This window comes from Mercenaria mercenaria, chromosome 15 (genome assembly GCF_021730395.1).
Source record: "Mercenaria mercenaria strain notata chromosome 15, MADL_Memer_1, whole genome shotgun sequence".
Taxonomy (NCBI): domain Eukaryota; kingdom Metazoa; phylum Mollusca; class Bivalvia; order Venerida; family Veneridae; genus Mercenaria; species Mercenaria mercenaria.
Genome location: NC_069375.1, coordinates 39196037 through 39216034, shown reverse-complemented (window position 1 = coordinate 39216034; position 19998 = coordinate 39196037). Strand labels below are relative to the sequence as shown.

The window sequence follows — 19998 nt, the reverse complement described above, 5'->3', positions numbered from 1 at the left end:
TTATTGAAATACGGGAAATTCTAAAAAGGGTTATTCTGATCGTATACAACACCGTATATTCCCGTATATGTCGGTGTACGGGAATACATAAATCCGTATATTACTAAAATACGGGACGTATATTTCCCGTATATGTTTTCATATACAACCCGTATATTTCCCGTATATTCTGGATATACGGGATATGTATAGTTTTGTATATTTCGAAATACAGGGATTAAATTTCCCGTACATTTTTTGTATACAACTCCGTATATTTCCCGTATATGCCGGAATTACGGGATTTAAATAATTTGTATATTTCGAAAATACGGGACGTATATGTCCCGTATATGTTTCATATACAACCCCGTATATTTCCCGTATATTCTGGATATACGGGATATGTATAGTTTGTATATTTCGAAAATACAGGGATTAAATTTCCCGTATATTCTTCGTATACAACTCCGTAGATTTCCCGTATATGCCGGAAATACGGGATTTAAATAATTTGTATATTTCGAAAATACGGCACGTATATGTCCCGTATATGCTTGGTGTACAACCCCGTATATTTCCCGTATATGCCAGAAATACGGGATTTAAATAATTTGTATATTTTAAAAATACGGGACTTATATTTCCCGTATATTCTTTGTATACAACTCCGTATATTTCCCGTATATTCTGGATATACGGGGTATGTATAGTTTGTATATTTTGAAAATACAGGGATTAAATTTCCCGTATATTCTTCGTATACAACTCCGTAGATTTCCCGTATATGCCGGAAATACGGGATTTAAATACTTTGTATATTTCGAAAATACGGGACGTATATGTCCGTATATGCTTGGTATACAACTCCGTATATTTCCCGTATATGCCGGAAATACGGGGTTTAAATAATTTATATATTTAAAAAATACGGGATGCAATCAATATGTGTAGTGAAAATTATATTCTCCGGCCATTTCAAAGGTCAAACGTGTTGCATGTTTTCGAACTTGTACGTGTATGTAGAATGAATGCCAATATTGAAAGAAAAAAATGTTTAATACTAATATGACATGAACTGAAAAAAACATTCACGGACCAAAACAGGTATAAATTTAAAATCAAACATGAATGAATCCATCATTTCATCTAGCGCGTTCCCGATTTATTTTAACATTTAATCTAAATAGCCAACTGAGAAAAGAAAAGGATTAATCAATTCATCCCTATTTATTTGTAGTGATAAATACATCCGTGGATCATCGCCATTGTAAAAATCTAATGCAAGCATAAATTAACTCTTTTTCTGCACATTTCCAACGCTTGTGCATACAATGCAAATATTTATAGAAAAAAAAGAGGAACTAATCCATTTATATTTTGTACTGAAAAAGTATATAAGACATGTATTGATACTTTACTTATGAAATCAATTCTAATATTTTTACAGACGAAAAATAATCGATATAATGTGTCTGCGTCCAAAGATTCGAACAAACGCCTTTCGTTCGATTTAATACAGTATCGTCTGCTACCAACCGAGTAGGTCGTTTTTTGTATTTTTGTTGGGATTAACGTTGCGCTGACACACTTACTGGTCCTTTAGCGACTTTCCTGTTTTCTTGGTGGAGGAATACCCCAGGTGCCCTAACGTGCATTATTTCATCGTGACGAGCGAGCACCTGCTTAATGTCTTCCTCACATGGAGAATTTTAACACTCTGAGTGAGGCTTGAACCCGCATCGGTGAGGGGCAACTGGTTTGAAGTCATCGATCTAAACCACTCGACCACGGAACCCACTCCAGGTGGGTCGAATCTTTAAACCAACATGTAGATAACATAGCATTTTGGTAATAAAGAAAGCAAATAATCTACCGAAGTCATTCAGTTTTAAATTAATATAATTCAAAGAGCTATAAAATATGTATTTTATACCTTTTTGTTCAATGTTCACTTTTCAACTGTTACTTAATTATAAATCATTAAGCGAAAAATATTTTCATATCCGTTGACTTTTGTTTCGAAGTAATTCTGCAGATGTTCTATGTATAGTACGGTGGCATAGCGAGGACATAGGAAATATTTTATTTTTTCTGTGGTCACGTGTTAGCTACCACGTGCGTATGTGGTAATTCACACGTGCGCGGATGATAACTATTACGTGCGCAAGTGACAGCACGTTATACTACCATGTGACCATGTGATAACTAACATGTGCGCACGTGTTAGCTGATCAATGAAAAAGCGTGAAAGATCTACGATTTTTCTAAATGGATGTCTTTCATAAGGAAGTGTTATTTATAGTTAGCTGTAATTTACGAAGTAAGTGTTTCTTGTTTTTGAAAAAAGGCTCATATCTCGATTAGTTTCGTTGGTAATATTTCACGTTCGCACGTGTCAGCTAACAACTGCGAACGTGATAGCTATCACATGCGAACGTGTTAGCTAAGATAGTTATTACGTGCGCACTTGTTAATCAACACATTCGCACGTGGTATCTAACATGTGCGAATGTGGTGCTAACACGTGTGCACGTGATAAATAAAATGTTTCCTGTGTCCCCTCTATTCCAGTGTAGTATACACTGTGGCAGACTATTTTATTTCTCGTGGATGTAAGGTCCTTTAGTATTGACCTAGCACATGTGAATATTTCGTATATTTCCATAAATTCATTTTCAATGTCCAAACATAAATAGCGATACAAATATTACATATATAATTCTTAGTTGATAATATACTATCGCATGTGCAGGTAGCTGGGCGGCAAAGCGTTTAGCTGCCAATATCAGGGTAGTGGGTTTGAGTTTTGGCCATACCTTTCCCCTAAATTTATTTGCAGACTTTCCACTATTTGTCAAACGCACCGTGATATTATGGTCCATTTATTAAAAGTTATCACATTCACCCGTTGTAAAAAAGTCAATTATTTAAAATATTCTAGACAAAAAGAAAGACACATTACCAGTCACAAGCGTACTAAAAATTAAATACTTTAAGAGAAAAAAAAAATTATAAAGATAAAACAGGTAGCGATAACATCACATTACTTTACTTTAAAGCAATTATAACCGTGGTAACGTGGATGGCGTGACACTGATTGACTGTATAAAATACAAATATTGCTTAAAATTAACGAAAACGCTCGAAAAATATTGGCAAAGATTAATGAGTGTCTTTCATTAAATCAAATGATATAAGCATTTACACTGATTTACCCATCTCCACGAAAATAAACTGTACATATAATTTCTGCCGAACAGTTTTACTGCAACATTAATTGATAATAATTGTATGCATATTAACTAAATCAGATAGATAGCCCATGTACCCTAAGCCTGGTAATCCATCTGACAATTTCTAACATTTTTCTACCTGCAAATTGACAATATCAGAAACTCGATGAATGCCAATTAACACAAATTAGCGCAAATTAATTGGGATCTTTAATGCATAGATATTAGGTATCCAATCAGTTGGGAACACGCTTCGTCACGCTTCGCGCGTTCATATATCGAAGCGATAACATCTGGCTCAAGTGACCGCACGCGATAATCTGTATATTGCATATTTCAGAGGGAAAGGAAGTCACGAGTAAGTACTTATTTGATTTATATGTTTTAATTTTTAATAAACTGATTTTTTTGTGTGACAAACCAGACCATGAATTATATTTCAATTAATCGGAAACACGGGTCGCTTTTTATTGCTTTACAAATTCAAAAGCGTCAAAAAGGTCATCTTAATATAAAAAAGAAATTCAGAATAGCCGTTAAATAGTTCATTCATTCATTCATTCGATTGATCATTTCTTCACAACTAATCATTTAACTATTATTTCATTCATTCTTTCATCCGATAGTCTACAAGGATGTCAGTCACCAAATGTTGATGTTGCAAGTGTTTGAAATAAAAAAAAAATATCGTGCAAAAGTCATTTGATGAATACCATTGGGGTTAAACGAGATTAAAGTTGAAAGGACAAAAACAACTCCAGATAGAAGTTTTATTTCGTAGAAGCTAGGTAGCCGAGGCTAGCTTTAAGAATGAATAAGGCGGCACGCACGTTCATTCATTCGATTAAAACTGGAATCTCGGAAAAGCATTAATAAAGTTAATAATTACAATCTTTTATTTTTAGAAAATGGGTACCGGTAATCTGACAAAATAACGCCTTTTTCTAGATGGCACTTTTGCAAAAAATTACAACATCTCTTGCCTCTGTCTAGAGAGAAAATGTTTTTCTCTGCGAAAATATCAGTGTCAGTATGAAGAAATTAATACTATTACAGATTATTTTATCTCTACAGACTTTGTAAGTCAATGTAAGCGGTTGTCATGCTTATTTTTTTTTTTCAAAGTATTATATAAAAAAGGTTGGTAATAATAAAAATTTATATTATGTAGAATTTGATTATTAATCTGAAAGTTATAAGAATTTTATAGTGACCTAAAATACATACATACTATAGATCTTTTGCATTACCAATTTTTAGTAACATCTTAAAACCGATAAAGCGGGAGAACAAATAATCCATTTGTCGTTTTCCGTACAAAGTGTTGTTGTTGTAACACGGGGGTGGGTGAATCGATAACTAATAGCTTTGGTCATTAAAATTTTTTATCTGATGCATTTACAGGCAAACGGTTTACTAACGATGTACTTGAATGAAGTTTAAATTAATATTAAAGTGAAATGCGGAACAAGTCGAATATGTATATAATACTTTATTTATTGTCAAATAAAAGTAATATAATAGGGTTATTAAAACAGTAGCTTGATCTGGGATGCAGTATTCGGCTCGAGTGGATGTTGCCAGATCGGATCTCACGAGGCGCACAAGCGCCGAGTGTGATCCGACCTTGCAAAATCCACGAGAGCCGAATACAAAGTCCCAGATCTAGCTACTGTTATAATGACCCTTTTATTATATACCTTTACCATTTTGATTCTTGTTTTGTTCTTGAACGAAATCTTCAATGTTTATCGATATTAAATGAAACTTAGTGAAGTTTTTATGTGCGCTATTTATAGAAATGTGTTGGGTCATGCATATTAATGAAAATAGTCCGGCAGCATACAATACGGAAGGTACAATACGGAATTTAAAAGGTACAACACGGAATTTATGTCTGTCTGTTCAGATTTAATTGTGGTATACAAGCCGATTTTTTACAGAATTTTTATAGGTATATAATTATTAGTAATATGAATATGGTATCTAACATATTTAAAATCGTTACATATTATACATCTAAAACAAACATTTACTTTCAGGACCATACATGTACAAACAATAAGTAATTGCTCAGCTTAGTCTGTTATTTTAAATCGATTTTCAACGGACCATTCTGACATTTTAACAAATTAAAGTTGACGATATTTCCGATTGACCGATTGACTGGTATTTTTTCAGTTCTCTGTTTTACTCCATTTTAGAGCTGTAAATCTTCAAATATGACCACAAACGTCTTTTTTTTTCAGCAGGGCGCAAAATGATGTACTTAACAGGTTAACCATAAAACCATAAAATTTAAAGTACCTATCACTTGTAGTAAGTGGGTTAACATATTTTCATGACCCAGCTTGAAACAACACTCACCGGATATTTCTTATCCCCAGGCAATATTGTAATACACAATGAAACTTAAAGGGTGATTAAACATTTGACACAATTAAATTATCTTGTTTTTAGTGTAACTGTATGCAATCTTGGGGTTAAAATAAATTTAAGAAATAACGCAATGTTTAAACGAATACGAAAAAAAGGCACTGGCCTCCAGATCGTCCGACAAGAACAGAAAAAAAATATATAATTGAACCGTGCCATGAGAAAACCAACATGATCTTAGTTTTCGGCCAGCATGGATCGAGACCAACCTGCGCATCCGCGCAGTCTGCTCAGGATCCATGCTGTTCGCTAACAGTTTTTCTAATTCTAATAGGCTTTGAAAGCGAACAGCATGGATCCTGACCAGACTGCACGGATGCGCAGGCTGGTCTCGATCCATGCTGGTCGCAAACCCACTATATTGGTTTTCTCATGGCACGGCATTATATTTTTTTAGATATATGGATATTAATGGTGTATAATTATGCTACGTATACTCAAGTTTCAAGTTTATTCAATACTCAATTTATGTAGTACATGACAATATGAGCTATAACAAATATACATATTATAATATATAAAAGATATGTAAACATGTACGTGTCTCGTTTTGTACAAAGGAGGGAGATACGTTTTTAATAGTAGTCAACATGTATTTATAAACTTCAATGTATATTACTTCTCCATAGAAATATCAAATACAAAATGGCCCGATAGATAACAGGTGGCGTTTCTAACAGAGACGAATTAATAAAACCAGTTAGTGCATTGAAAACAATTCAAACTTTGCATAATACATATAGTTCCTAAAATTTACCTGTTATGAAATTTCATAATAATTTCCTTTACAAACATACAAAATGTCTATATTTATCAAAAAGTTTTGTGTTGATGTTCATAATAGATTTAAACAGCATAATATTTGGGCGTCTTAAATTTTGTCTTTCTAGTAATCTTCTTCTTAATACAGACAGTTCCTTACATTCTAACAAATAGTGATATTCATCACACTATACTCCTATACAATTACACAGTGTACATTTAGTAAGTGAAGTTCTGTTCCATTCCAGCTTCCCGTTTCAACCGGGAGTCTGTTATTACGCGTTCTAAATTTAATTACATATCTAAGTAAGTTATGAGGTGTATTAACTAAGTAAGGTTCAAACTGGAATTTTTCTTTAAACAATCGATAATTTTTTACATTTACTTGAATTATTGATGGTGGGAATACCATTCATTCAAAAATAGATCGGACAACTTCTGTTTGACGCATGCAATCAACCATTTGTGGTTGGGAAATTCTTGATTAGTCCACACATTAAGTAAACCACATTTAACAAATATATCACGGATATGTTTGATCCATTGAAATGTCTGCCTATTAACATTTGCACATTTATTAAAATTGCTAAGTACTATAAAGTATAGGGAACAAGACAACTTAAAAGCATTAGGTACAACAAGTTTAGACCAAAAGCTAACCATCCTGGTATCTATATCAATACTTAATGGTTTAACACCAGTTTCACCGTATACAATGCAATTGGGTGTACTTGATTTCAGACCCAATATATGTTTAAGATATTTCAGTTGTATTTTTTCAAGAACATTATTATTACCATAACCCCAACATTCACAACCATACAATAAAATAGGTTTAACAAGTTTATCAATAAATCTATCTGCATATCTATAGGTAATTGTAGGTTTTTTGCTTTTTTAATAGACAATACATAGCTTTGGTAGCTTGGTTTGCAATATGCTGTTTTGCCTTAGAAAAACAACCGCTTCTACTAAATGATATACCCAAATATTTTGTATTCTTCAACAATTTTCTAAAATCTCATTCTTATAAGTAAAATTATACTGTAAGGGTCTTCCTTTGGAAAATACAATAACTTCGTTTTGGATGTATATATATAGCAATAACATTCATATAAATTAATAGCATTTTGTAAATCAATAGCCGACTCTGATACTATAACAGTGTCGTCTGCATACAGAATAACAAATAATTTAACTAAACCAATCAGTTCATTATTTAGAGTAACTCCTTGTGCACTGTTCTGCTTTCAAAATATTCATGTAGATCGTTGAGATAGAATGAAAACAAAAGAGGTGACAGATTTTCACCCTGTCTTACACCAATGGTGCATGGAAAAAATTCCGATTTTCACCATTTACACACACACATTTTTAGCATTATTATAAATATTTTTAACAACATTTAAAAACTTTCCAGTTTATTATAATGACTGAGTTTTGTCCACAATTTTGGCCTATATATAGTATCAAAAGCACTTTTCAAATCTATGAATGCACAAAAAAGCTTCTTTCCCAGAATTATGCAGTAAATCGATAAGCATTTTAAGTACGTACATATTATCAACGGTGGAATATCCCTTTCTAAATCCTGCTTGATACTGATTTATAAGCTCATTTGCCTCTGCAAATTTTTTTAAGCGTATATTTAATATAGACGTAAACAATTTACCAAGCAACTAAGTATCGTTATTGGTCTATAATTGCTGGGTTCAGTAACATCACCCTTGTTTTTAAATATCGGGTTAATTATACCAACGTCCAACAATCAGGTACAATACCATGGTTAAAAACAATATTGAAAAGCTTATAGTATACATGTTTCAAAATAGGTATAGAGTGTTTTTATATGTTCATTCAAAACTTCATCTAAGCCACATGCTTTATTATTTTTTAGGCGCTTTCACAGCAAATTCAATTTCTTCAATTGATATTTCTCTGTTAAGCATATCATTATTGATAGTATGTATATTTGGCATGTCATTATCTGGTGGCATATCTTCACCATTACTACTAATGTTAACATTTTTGAAAAAATCGTACATATCTTTTAACTGTGGGGGCAACAACATTTTTCTTGCCACCATTCAAAAATTTTTCCCAATTTCTCTCTAGGGCTTGATTTTTTCAATTGTTTTAGTTTTTCTACATTTGACCTTTTGAATTTTTTATGATTTTCATTCATAGATTTTTTATATAATCTACTGCAAGATTTCAAATTTTGCTTATGTAATTCATTTTTCCGTAATTTATACAGATATTTTGCTCGGTGAAAATTACGCCGTGCTGTTTTACAATCAGCATTGAACCACCTTGGCATAGAATTAGTTTTCCTTCTAGTACCACTTGGCTTATCTTTAACAATGTTTCTAACAAAGCATTTTCAACACTATTACTAAATACACAACATATATCTGTTACTATTTTGTTAACAATTTCCTGAGTACATGTATTATCATTTTCAATCTGACATAATTCTTCATATATTTTGTTTACACTACCAACATCAATATTAGAAATAAAATCTTGTTTTTGGTTTTCATCCATAACTTAGGTTTTTGATTTGTACTCTCCTGTATATTTCGGATTATAGCATCTCCATACTCAAAAATAATTTCAACAGGATTATGAGCATCGGAATACAAGAGACAAAAATCTAACACATTTAACTTGGAGATCAACTTAAACATACTAGTTGTACTGACAAATAAGTCTATGGTACTAACATTTTTGCTGGTTACCACACCAGTGCGGGCACCATTATCCGTCCATTGAGTAAAATACATGTTATTGTATTTTAGGGAAAATCCATAAGTTTATTGCCGTAATATTCACAGACTTGTCTTCGTTATTTCTTTCTTGGTATACATTTGTACCAAGAAATACATTTGCTTCATGTGATAGTTCATTAAATAAATCGGTCATGTCATTCTCGTGAAAAATATCATAATCTGGTTCAACATATTCTTGGAGACGTTTTGTTCTGGAATTCCAGTCGCCGAATAAACAGATATGTTCGTACCTGTTTGCAAATGTATCTAATTCTGCCTGTATTTCATTAAACGGATCATCGACAGCGAATATAGAGTTTTCGAGTGGCACGTATACCACACCATACATTATATCTCCTTTTTTATTAGTTTATTAGGAATCACGAACCATTGCACAAAGGACAGTTGGTATCAACAAAAGAAATAAGTGGTTCAAGGTTACTTTTATAGGCTACACAAATACCACCTGATTTTCTATTGGCAATCTTTTTTCTATGTTTAAAATATAATTTAAAGTTTTCCAGAATAACAGTATCGAGCGAATCAGTCTTTGTTTCTTGAAGCCCAATAACATCATATTTTGTATCAAAGAATTGAATTCTGGAGTATTTTGTTTGGATACTAAACCACAGACGTTTAATGATAAAATAGAAAAGTATTTTGTTTGGCCTACATTTCGGAGTTTAATCGTGAGAAGTTATTTTCTTCAAAGTTACTCTGTCTACTTCCACTAATCCTATTGTTCTCAATACCGCGTTCTCCCTGCCTGGCCTAGTGACCAGGTGCATTTGAATTTGCATTTATGCTTTCATCCATACAATTTTCAGGTTGACTTTTGTATGCTCGATTGAGGCCCCGTCTGGGGTGACAACAATTTCAGTGCAGTTTGATCAGATGGTGGATTTGAGGCACCCATAATTAAGCAATTATCACTTCGTGCTCTTTTTCGACATGAAGTCTTTTGACGTAAGTTTCCCCTAGTGGAGATCGAGCTTTTTGCTTGTTTCTTTGTGCAGATTCAGAGCGTTCTCTATTAAACGCGCTAAATCTATTGGGGGTCCTGAAATCAATGGGCTGTCTCTGTTGCTCACGTCCGTGGGAGGCATTTCTGCTCGATTTGGGACTGTCTTCTCGTGTTATGCGGGGGTCATATGCGTTTGCACGATTTGAATTGTTCCGTGTGTCACGATTCTCGTATGGATATCCTATTGCATATGCGTTTTCGTTTACTTCTGCGTTATTGAATGGTCGTTTAGGATTTTTCAGGGTATTTGTGTCAGGGTCATACATCCTACCATTCACATAAAGTTTGTCACGAACCAGGATACATCTGTTTTTTTCCTCGTTATTACGATTTTTTTCTTTTTTTGAGTTTGCGCATCACTGGGTAGAGTTTTCGACGGCGCTCCTCAACCTCGGGCGGGAATTGTTCATTTACAAAAGATTTATTGTGCATTTTGAATGTTCTAACACGGAGGATTGCGTAATGGCGGACAGGTTAAGGAACACTAATTTAGCATAGTTTACGTTAACACTAGCGTTGGTTTAAATTATACCGTGGCTGTAGTTTTGACATTTTGGAATAAAATGGGGAAGTGTTATTTAGATCCCATTACCGCACTTTATGTGCTTTTGAAGTTTTGTGACAGGTAAAATCCCTCTTGAAAAAAGTCTCTCCCGTATTTATGTTATTACTGTATGTCAGTTTGAAGACAATCCATCAAAATGAGGTGAGGGTTGACTGGACAACGTGTGACGGCACTATGAACACCATGCATTTTATATTAAATATAATTTGGGAGATAGATTTTAACGTAATATAACCATAAAATGCAAATAAAACACTACATAGATAACTTGTATTAAATATCAACAGGCACGTTTAATGATATCTAATTTCTTTTCGCGACGAAATGAGTATGGGCGTTCTGACACTTAATGATGTCGTCATCCCTGCCCACATGTCATTTTATTCGTCATAATTTTCACATCATTTAAAAGATATAATTATCAGTATCTATGAATTGCAAGAGTCCATTTTTTATAACTTTTAATGCGTGCATTTTTTTTATTCCAGGTTGACACAACAGTTGTTTACTGGAATCAGAAAACGGGACGACTATTTATTTTCACGATAGAGAATATACTTATGTGTGAAGTTTCTACTAGTTTTATCAACAGATGCAGACAGACAGCCCGGATGAGCCATTCGTTCTCAGTGACATTCGTAACAACAGATAAAAGCTTATACCTATTGAGATCAGGAAAATGAATATTTCCATGTGGTTCATCATTTGTAACCTGCTTACATATCGTGTTCCGGTACAGAACCAACATGCGTCTTTTTAAAGTACATCTTCGGACATTAGGAGGGGTATACTGCTCTTTTTAGAAGACGGCAAATCGAAAAGCCTATAGCGGTAATCAGCATTCATGGGAATAACGAAAACATGTACAGACAATAGTAAAAGAAGTGATACTCGACTGATTTGTTGAGTCAACCGCGCAGAATTAAATGTGCGAATTGCTAGTTTTTCAATTAGAAATGAACAAATAATATTAAGAAATGTTTGATGTTATTGATTACTCACATTTTAATTCTGCTTATTTCATTTGGACAAGAATGAAAATGATTCATAAACCGTTTGAAAAAATGATTTAAAAAGTATTTAAGTTGAATAAAATGGTAGTTTAATCTGACATGTCTCCAATTAATAACAATATGATTTTTTTTCTCATACCCTGTCTTTGTCTTGCTTTTTTCTAACATACCGTATTCTGCTGTAGGTATCACGACATTCATTTTGTCATCTTTCAGTGTGTGCCCATATACAAAATCAGTTCACATAAAAGAAAAATACGGGATTTGTATACTACACATGCATATACGGGAAAAGTCTGGTAAATGTATCTTTTAGAAATACTGGTCCGTGAATTCCCCGAATACGAAAACCAAATTCAGTCTAAATGTGACACAAATATGGAATCTGTATACTCTGCATATCTTGCATAAACGGGGAAAAACCTGGCCCGTATCACTGCGAAAAAAGGGTCAATATACGGGAGTGTATTCGCACATTTAATTCTGCGCGGTTGACTCAACAAATCAGTCGAGTATCACTTCTTTTACTATTGTCTGTACATGTTTTCGTTATTCCCATGAATGCTGATTACCGCTATAGGCTTTTCGATTTGCCGTCTTCTAAAAAGAGCAGTACACCCCTCCTAATGTCCGAAGATGTACTTTAAAAAAGACGCATGTTGGTTCTTTTACTGGAACACGATATGTAAGCAGGTTACAAAATGATAAACCCACATGGAAATTTCAGTTTCCTGATCTCAATAAGTATAAGTTTTATCTGGTGTGTTACGAATGTAAATGAGAACGAATGACTCATCCGGGCTGTCTGTCTGAAATTGTTGATCAAACTAGTAGAAACTTCACACAAAAAGTATATTCTCTATAGTAAAAATAAATAGTGTCCCGTTTTCTGATTCCAGTAAACAACCTTGTGTCAACCTGGAATAAAAAAAATGCACCCCATTAAAGTTATAAAAAAAATGGACTCTTGCAATTCATAGTTTACTGATAATTATATCTATTAAATGATGTGAAAATTATGGACGAATAAAATGACATGTGGCAGGGATGACGACATCATTAAGTGTCAGAACGCCCATACTCATTTCGTCGCGAAAAAGAAATTAGATATCATTAAACGTGCCTTGATTTTTAATACAATTATCAAATGTAGTGTTTTATTTGCATTTTATGGTTATATTACGTTACATTATATCTCCCAAATTATATTTAATATAAATGCATGGTGTTCATAGTGCCGCCCACACGTTGTCCGGTCAATCCTCACCTCGTTTGATCGATTGTCTTAAAAAACTACATACAGTAATAACATAAATACGGGGAAGACTTTTTTCAAGAAGATTGTACCTGTCACAAACTTCAAAAGCACATAAAAGTGCGGTAATGGGATCTAAAAAACACTTCCCCATTTTATTCCTACCAAAATGTCAAAACTACAGCCGGGGTTTATAATTTAAACCAACGCTAGTGTTAACGTAAACTATGCTAAATTAGTGTTCCTTAACCTGTCCGCCATTACGCAATCCTCCTTGTTAGAACTTATTCAAAATGCACAATAAATCTTTTGTACAGTTTGGATAAAATATATCAGAGTGACATAACGCATTCTCGCATACAGAGGTCTACCGTGGTTCCCCGGGATTTTGACGAACTTGACTGATGAAAATGCATAACAGTCGCGTTTTTTAAGCTGCTTTTTTTAATTTAATATTCAAAAAATCTCTTTAAACTTGTGACTGAACAAGTTCTGACGAATATTTGCCTCTAAAACGTTTTAATTTTTTGGGTTTAAAAACAATCTGAAGAGTTTCCAAAAATTTCCAATCTCGCGGTCAGTATAATATCTTAAAACAAGTAAAATATTCATCATAAACGTCCCATCTCTTTATCATGTTCAAATAAAATATAATGCATCTGTAAATCTGGATTTAAAATTATCCAATCTCATAGATTAACCAAAACTAAAATACAGTAAATAATATCAGGGTATCAATATAATTTACATTATTTCATATTAGAGTTGCCGAATATTCGATAATAATTATGTAACAGTGTATACATGTCTGTTCGTGGTAAAATGAAAGAAATGGTACTAGTTTGTTTGAATGTTTGAGATCAAATTTTACGGGACATACTCGATTTCATTCCTAATAAATGACCACTTTGTTTCAGAATGTTTGGGTTTTGCACGAGCGCATGTCTTTCGTGCACGTGACGGGCCCTGGCTAGAGAAACAGAAAACGGCGACATGCAAAGATAGACCTTCCCGCGAGATGTTTATTGTTCTCACAGTTTTTTTCGAAATATATAGACCCCAGGCAAACAGGCTTTAATATTCCTTAATCAATATTCCTTAAATGCACAGGATATGTTTTGACGATAAAATTCTACAAATAACATCTACGGAGTAAAATTTTGAAAGGAGGTTCAGTTAAAAAGCACAATTATCATTCATCAAGGATACCTTTTAAGCTGAAGTTGTCACATTATGAAACTTAAATAGGAATCATTTTGTTTCTATAAAAAAAAAAAATGTCATATATAGAAAAAAGATGGTCGCCCCGGGAAACGAACCTGACCGCAGCGGCAATAAAGAAGTTTCCCACGTCGTTACCAATTATAACGCAAGGGGGGTTTAGTTTTTTAATGCGCGTTAAATATACAATTTTTATCGTAAAAATTAGTAAAAACATCTAATTCTAGTGTTTCCGCAACATTATGGTATGTCAGTATACGTAGCATAATTTACACCATTAATATCCATATATCTAAAAAAATTTATAATGCCGTGCCATGAGAAAACCAACATAGTGGGTTTGCGACCAGCATGGATCGAGACCAGCCTGCGCATCCGTGCAGTCTGGTCAGGATCCATGCTGTTCGCTTTCAAAGCCTATTAGAATTAGAAAAAACTGTAGTGAACAGAAAGGACCCTGAGCAGACTGCGTGGATGCGCAGGTTGGTCTTGATCCATTGGGTCGAAAACTAAGACTATGTTGGGTTTTTCATGGCACGGCTCAATTATATATTTTTTTTCTGTTCTTGTCGGACGATCTGGAGGCCAGTGCCTTTTTTTAGTATTCGTTTAAACATTGCGTTATTTCTTAAATTTATTTTAACCCCAAGATTGCATACAGTTACACTAAAAATAAGATAATTTAATTGTGTCAAATGTTTAATCACCCTTTAAATTTCATTTTGTATTACAATATTGCCTGGGGATAAAAAATATCCGGTCAGTGTTATTTTGCGCCCTGCTGAAAAAATAAAAGACGTGTGTGGTCATATTTGAAGATTTACAGCTGTAAAATGGAGTAAAACACAGAACTAAAAAAAATACCAGTCAATCGGAAATATCGTCAACTTTAATTTGTTAAAATGTCAAAATGGTCCGTTGAAAATCGATTTAAAATAACAGCCCAAAGCTGAGCAATTACTTATTGTTTGTACAAGTATGGTCCTGAAAGTAAATGTTTGTTTTAGGTGTATATATGTAAGATTTTAAATATGTTAGATACCATATTCATATTACTAAATATTACTTTTATTTGAAAAATAAATAAGTATTATATACATATTCGACTTGTTCCGCATTTTCACTTTAATATTGATTTAAACTTCATTCAAGTACATCGTTAGTAAAACCGTTTGCCTGTAATGCACCAGTAAAAATTTATAATGACCAAAGCTAATTAGTTACGATTCACCCACCCCCACCCCCGTGTACAACAACAACAACTTGTACGGAAATCGACAAAAATTGGATTATTTGTTCTCCCGCTTTATCGGTTTTAAAGATGTTACTAAAAATTGGTAAATGAAAAAAGATCTATAGTATGTTGTATTTTAGGTCACTATAAAATTCTTGTAACTTTCAGGGTTAATAATCAAATTTACATAATTTTAAATTTTTATTATTACCAACCTTTTGTTATATAATACTTTGAAAAAAAAAACGCATGACAACCGCTTACATAGACTTACAAAATCTGTAGAGATAAAATAATCTGTAATGATTAATTTCTTCATACGACACTGATATTTTTGCAGAGAAAAACATTTTTTCTCTAGACAGAGGCAAGAGATGTTGTAATTTTTTTGCAAAAGTGCCATCTAGAAAAAAACGTTATTTTGTCGATTACCGGTACCCATTTTCTAAAAAAAAAGATTGTAATTATTAACTTTATTAATGCTTTTCCGAGATTCCAGTTTAATCGAATGAATGAACGTGCGTGCCGCCTTATTCATTCTTAAAGTAGCCTCGGCTACCTAGCATCTACGAAATAAAACTTTTATCTGGAGTTGTTTTTGCCTTTCAACTTTAATCTCGTTTAACCCCAATGGTATTCTCAAATGATTTTGCACGATATTTTTTTTTTTATTTTAAACACTTGCAACATCAACATTTGGTGACTGAATCCTTGTAGACTATCGGATGAAAGAATGAATGAAATAATAGTTAAATGATTAGTTGTGAAGAAATGATCAATCGAATGAATGAATGAATGAACTATTTAACGGCTATTCTGAATTTCTTTTTTATATTAAGATTACAAAATTAAACTGACCTTTTTGACGCTTCTGAATTTGTTAAAGCAATAAAAAGCAACCCGTGTTTCCGATTAATTGAAATATAATTCATGGTCTGGTTTGTCACAAAAAAAAATCAGTTTATTAAAAATTAAAACATATAAAACAAATAAGTACTTACTCGTGACTTCCTTTCCCTCTGAAATATGCAATATACAGATTATCGCGTGCGGTCATTTGAGCCAGATGTTATCGCTTCTGGATATGAACGCGCGAAGCGTGACGAAGCGTGTTCCCAACTGATTGGATACCTAATATCTATGCATTAAAGATCCCAATTAATTTGCGCTAATTGTCAGACTGGATTACCAGGCTTAGGGTACATGGGCTATCTATATGATTTAGTTAATATGCATACAATTATTATCAATTAATGTTGCAGTAAAACTGTTCGCAGAAATTATATGTACAGTTTATTTTCATGGAGATGGGTAAATCAGTGTAAATGCTTATATCATTTGATTTAATGAAAGACACTCATTAATCTTTGCCAATATTTTTCGAGCGTTTTCGTTAATTTTAAGCAATATTTGTATTTTATACAGTCAATCAGTGTCACGCCATCCGCGTTACCACGGTTATCATTGCTTTGAAGTAAAGTAATGTGATGTTATCGCTACCTGTTTTATCTTTATAAATTTTATTTTTTCTCTTGAAGTATTTATTTTAGTACGCTTGTGACTGGTAATGTGTCCCTTTTTTTTTGTCTAGAATATTTTAAATAATTGACTTTTTTACAAAAGGGTGAATATGATAATTTTAATTTAAATGGACCATAAATATCACGGTGGTTTGACAAATAAGTTTAAAGTCTGCAAATAAATTTGGGGGAAAAAGGTATGGCCAAAAAATCGAAACCCCCTACCCTTATATTGGCAGCTAAAAAGCTTTGCCGCCCAGTACCTGCACATGCGATAGTATAATTCAACTAAGAATTATATATGTAATATTTTTTTCGCTATTTATGTTTGGACATTGAAAATGAATTTATGGAAAATATACGAAATATTCACATGTGTAGGTCAATACTAAAGGACCCTACATCCACGAGAAATAAATAGTCTGCCACATGTATACTACAGTGGAATAGAGGGGACATAGGGAACATTTATTTATCACGTGCACACGTGTTAGCACCACATTCGCTCATGTTAGATACCACGTGCGAATGTGTTGATTAACACGTGCGCACGTAAAAACTATCTTAGCTGACACGTTCGCATGTGATAGATATCACGTTCGCAGTTGTTAGCTATTTAAACCCCGTATTTCCGGCATATACGGGAAATATACGGAGTTGTATACCAAGCATATACGGGCATATACGTCCCGTATTTTCGAAATATACAAATATTTAAATCCCGTATTTCCGGCATATTACGGGAAATATACGGAGTTGTATACGAAGAATATACGTGAAATTTAATCCTGTATTTTCAAAATATAACAAACTATACATACCCCCCATATCCAGAATATTACGGGAAATATACGGAGTTGTATACAAAGAATATTACGGGAAATAATTGTCCCGTATTTTTAAAATAAACAAATTATTTAAATCCCGTATTTCTGGGGATATACGGGAAATATACGAGTTGTACACCAAGCATATACGGGACATATTCGTGCCGTATTTTCGAAAATAACAAATTTTTTAAAATCAAAGTATTTCCGGGATATACGGGAAATATACGGAGTTGTATACGAAGAATATACGGGAAATTTAATCCCTGTATTTCGAAATATACAAATATTCATATCCGGTATATCCAGAATATCGGGAAATATACGGGGTTGTATATGAAACTATACGGGACTAACGTCCCGTATTTTCGAAATATACAAATTATTTAAATCCGTATTTCCGGCATTACGGGAAATATACGGAGTTGTATACAAAGAATATACGAGAAATTTAATCCCTTTATTTTCGAAATATACAAACTATAAAATATCCCGTATATCCAGAATATACGGGAAAAATACGGGGTTGTATATGAAACATATAAAGGGAAATATACGTCCCGTATTTTCGTAATATACGGATTTATGTATTCTCGTACACCAGATATATACGGGAAATATGGTGTTGTATACGATCAGAATAAACCTTTTTTGAATTTCCCCTATTTCAATAATAACGGGGTTTTCGTATACTAAATTCCGTACTTCATAGTATACGGAAATCCGTATTTAATTTGTATACGGACTTTTAAAATACAAGCCCCGTACACGCCCGTATTTTAGTTTTCCCGTATTTCTTCCCGTATACGGGTAATATACGGGATTCCGTACACTCCCGTATATTAACTCTTTTTTCGCAGTGAAAGGGAGACAAGTTTGTATAAAAATAATATATAAGATTTGTTAAGTTCACTTATCTTTCGATGGTTTAGTCTTATTAAATTCTATTTAGTAATGCCAAAGCTATTTTTTAATTTATCTCATTTAGGAAGGGTTATGGCCATTGTGCCTTTCAATTCCTCTTACGGACTATATAAAACATGGGGGGAATGTGTAAAAGTACAATACTGGTATCAATAGCAGACAAAGTAATGGGATTTATTATGTCAACTTCCTCATTAGCCAACAAGTTTATATAAAACTACAACGAAATAATAACCACATTGGAAGCCCAAACCGGGGGGGTAGTTCTTTTTTTTTAAATTTAACATATATTGAACTTGGGCTTGAGGTGCATATAATTGTAAATTATCCCATATTAAAAAAATGCATATGACCCACCTCATGAGAAAAACCTGCTATTGCGTTTGCAACCAGCATGGATCCGGACCAGCATGTGCTTCCGCGCGTCTGGTCAGGATCCATGCTGTTCGCTAACGTTTCTCAAATTACAATAGGCTTTTAAAGCGAACAGCATGGATCCTGACCTTACTGTGCGGATGCACAGGCTTGTCTAGATCATATGCCGGTCGCAAACGCACTATATTGGTTTTCTCAAGGCGCGTCTCATTTGTTTTAAAGGAAATAACCCTTTAACCTTTTAAGGATTTGTTTGGTTTCAGAGATAGTTAAGGAAAATAATAATTTTGCGTTGAAAGTCCATTTGGAAATGATTTTGTCAAGATCAAAAACAGAGATTATAGGGAACTTGACCTAAGTTGTGTTTATTTCACTTTGATCCCTCATCGTGTGAAGATGAATACATTTTATCGAGTGAAAAAGTATTTTAGGGACATTGCCCAAGTGCAAAAAGGAATGTTATTTTGACAAAATGAATGTCTTGATTATGGGGTCTTATATATAAAAAATGCCTTGTGATCTTTTCAACCTTTTTTGAAGTCTATCTGATCAAACATGTATGTGAGATTTAAATGAAATGCATGAATAGGTATAAGAAATATTGAAAGACATATCAATGAAATATTCCATGTGACAATTGCAGATAATTTTGTCAAACAAAAGTCAGAATTATGGGACCTAGTATTTGTACTTGGCGTGTAATCCTACAAACAAAGTGTAAGTTTCAATATATGTTTATTGATTCTTTAGATGGGACGATACGGGACGGGGACGGACGAGACAAATTGTTTCCTTTATAGCCCCACCCCCTGCAAAGTACTATATGAAATACTTCGAAGACAAACTTTTTAACCAA

The 19998-nt window shown here is 33.3% G+C and overlaps 1 protein-coding gene across 1 annotated transcript in view; it reads right to left on the bottom strand.

Moving 5' to 3' along the window:
* Positions 1-19998, bottom strand: part of LOC123556058 (uncharacterized) — a 174613-nt gene that overhangs the window by 122456 nt on the left and 32159 nt on the right. The gene's annotated exons all lie outside the window — the stretch shown is intronic.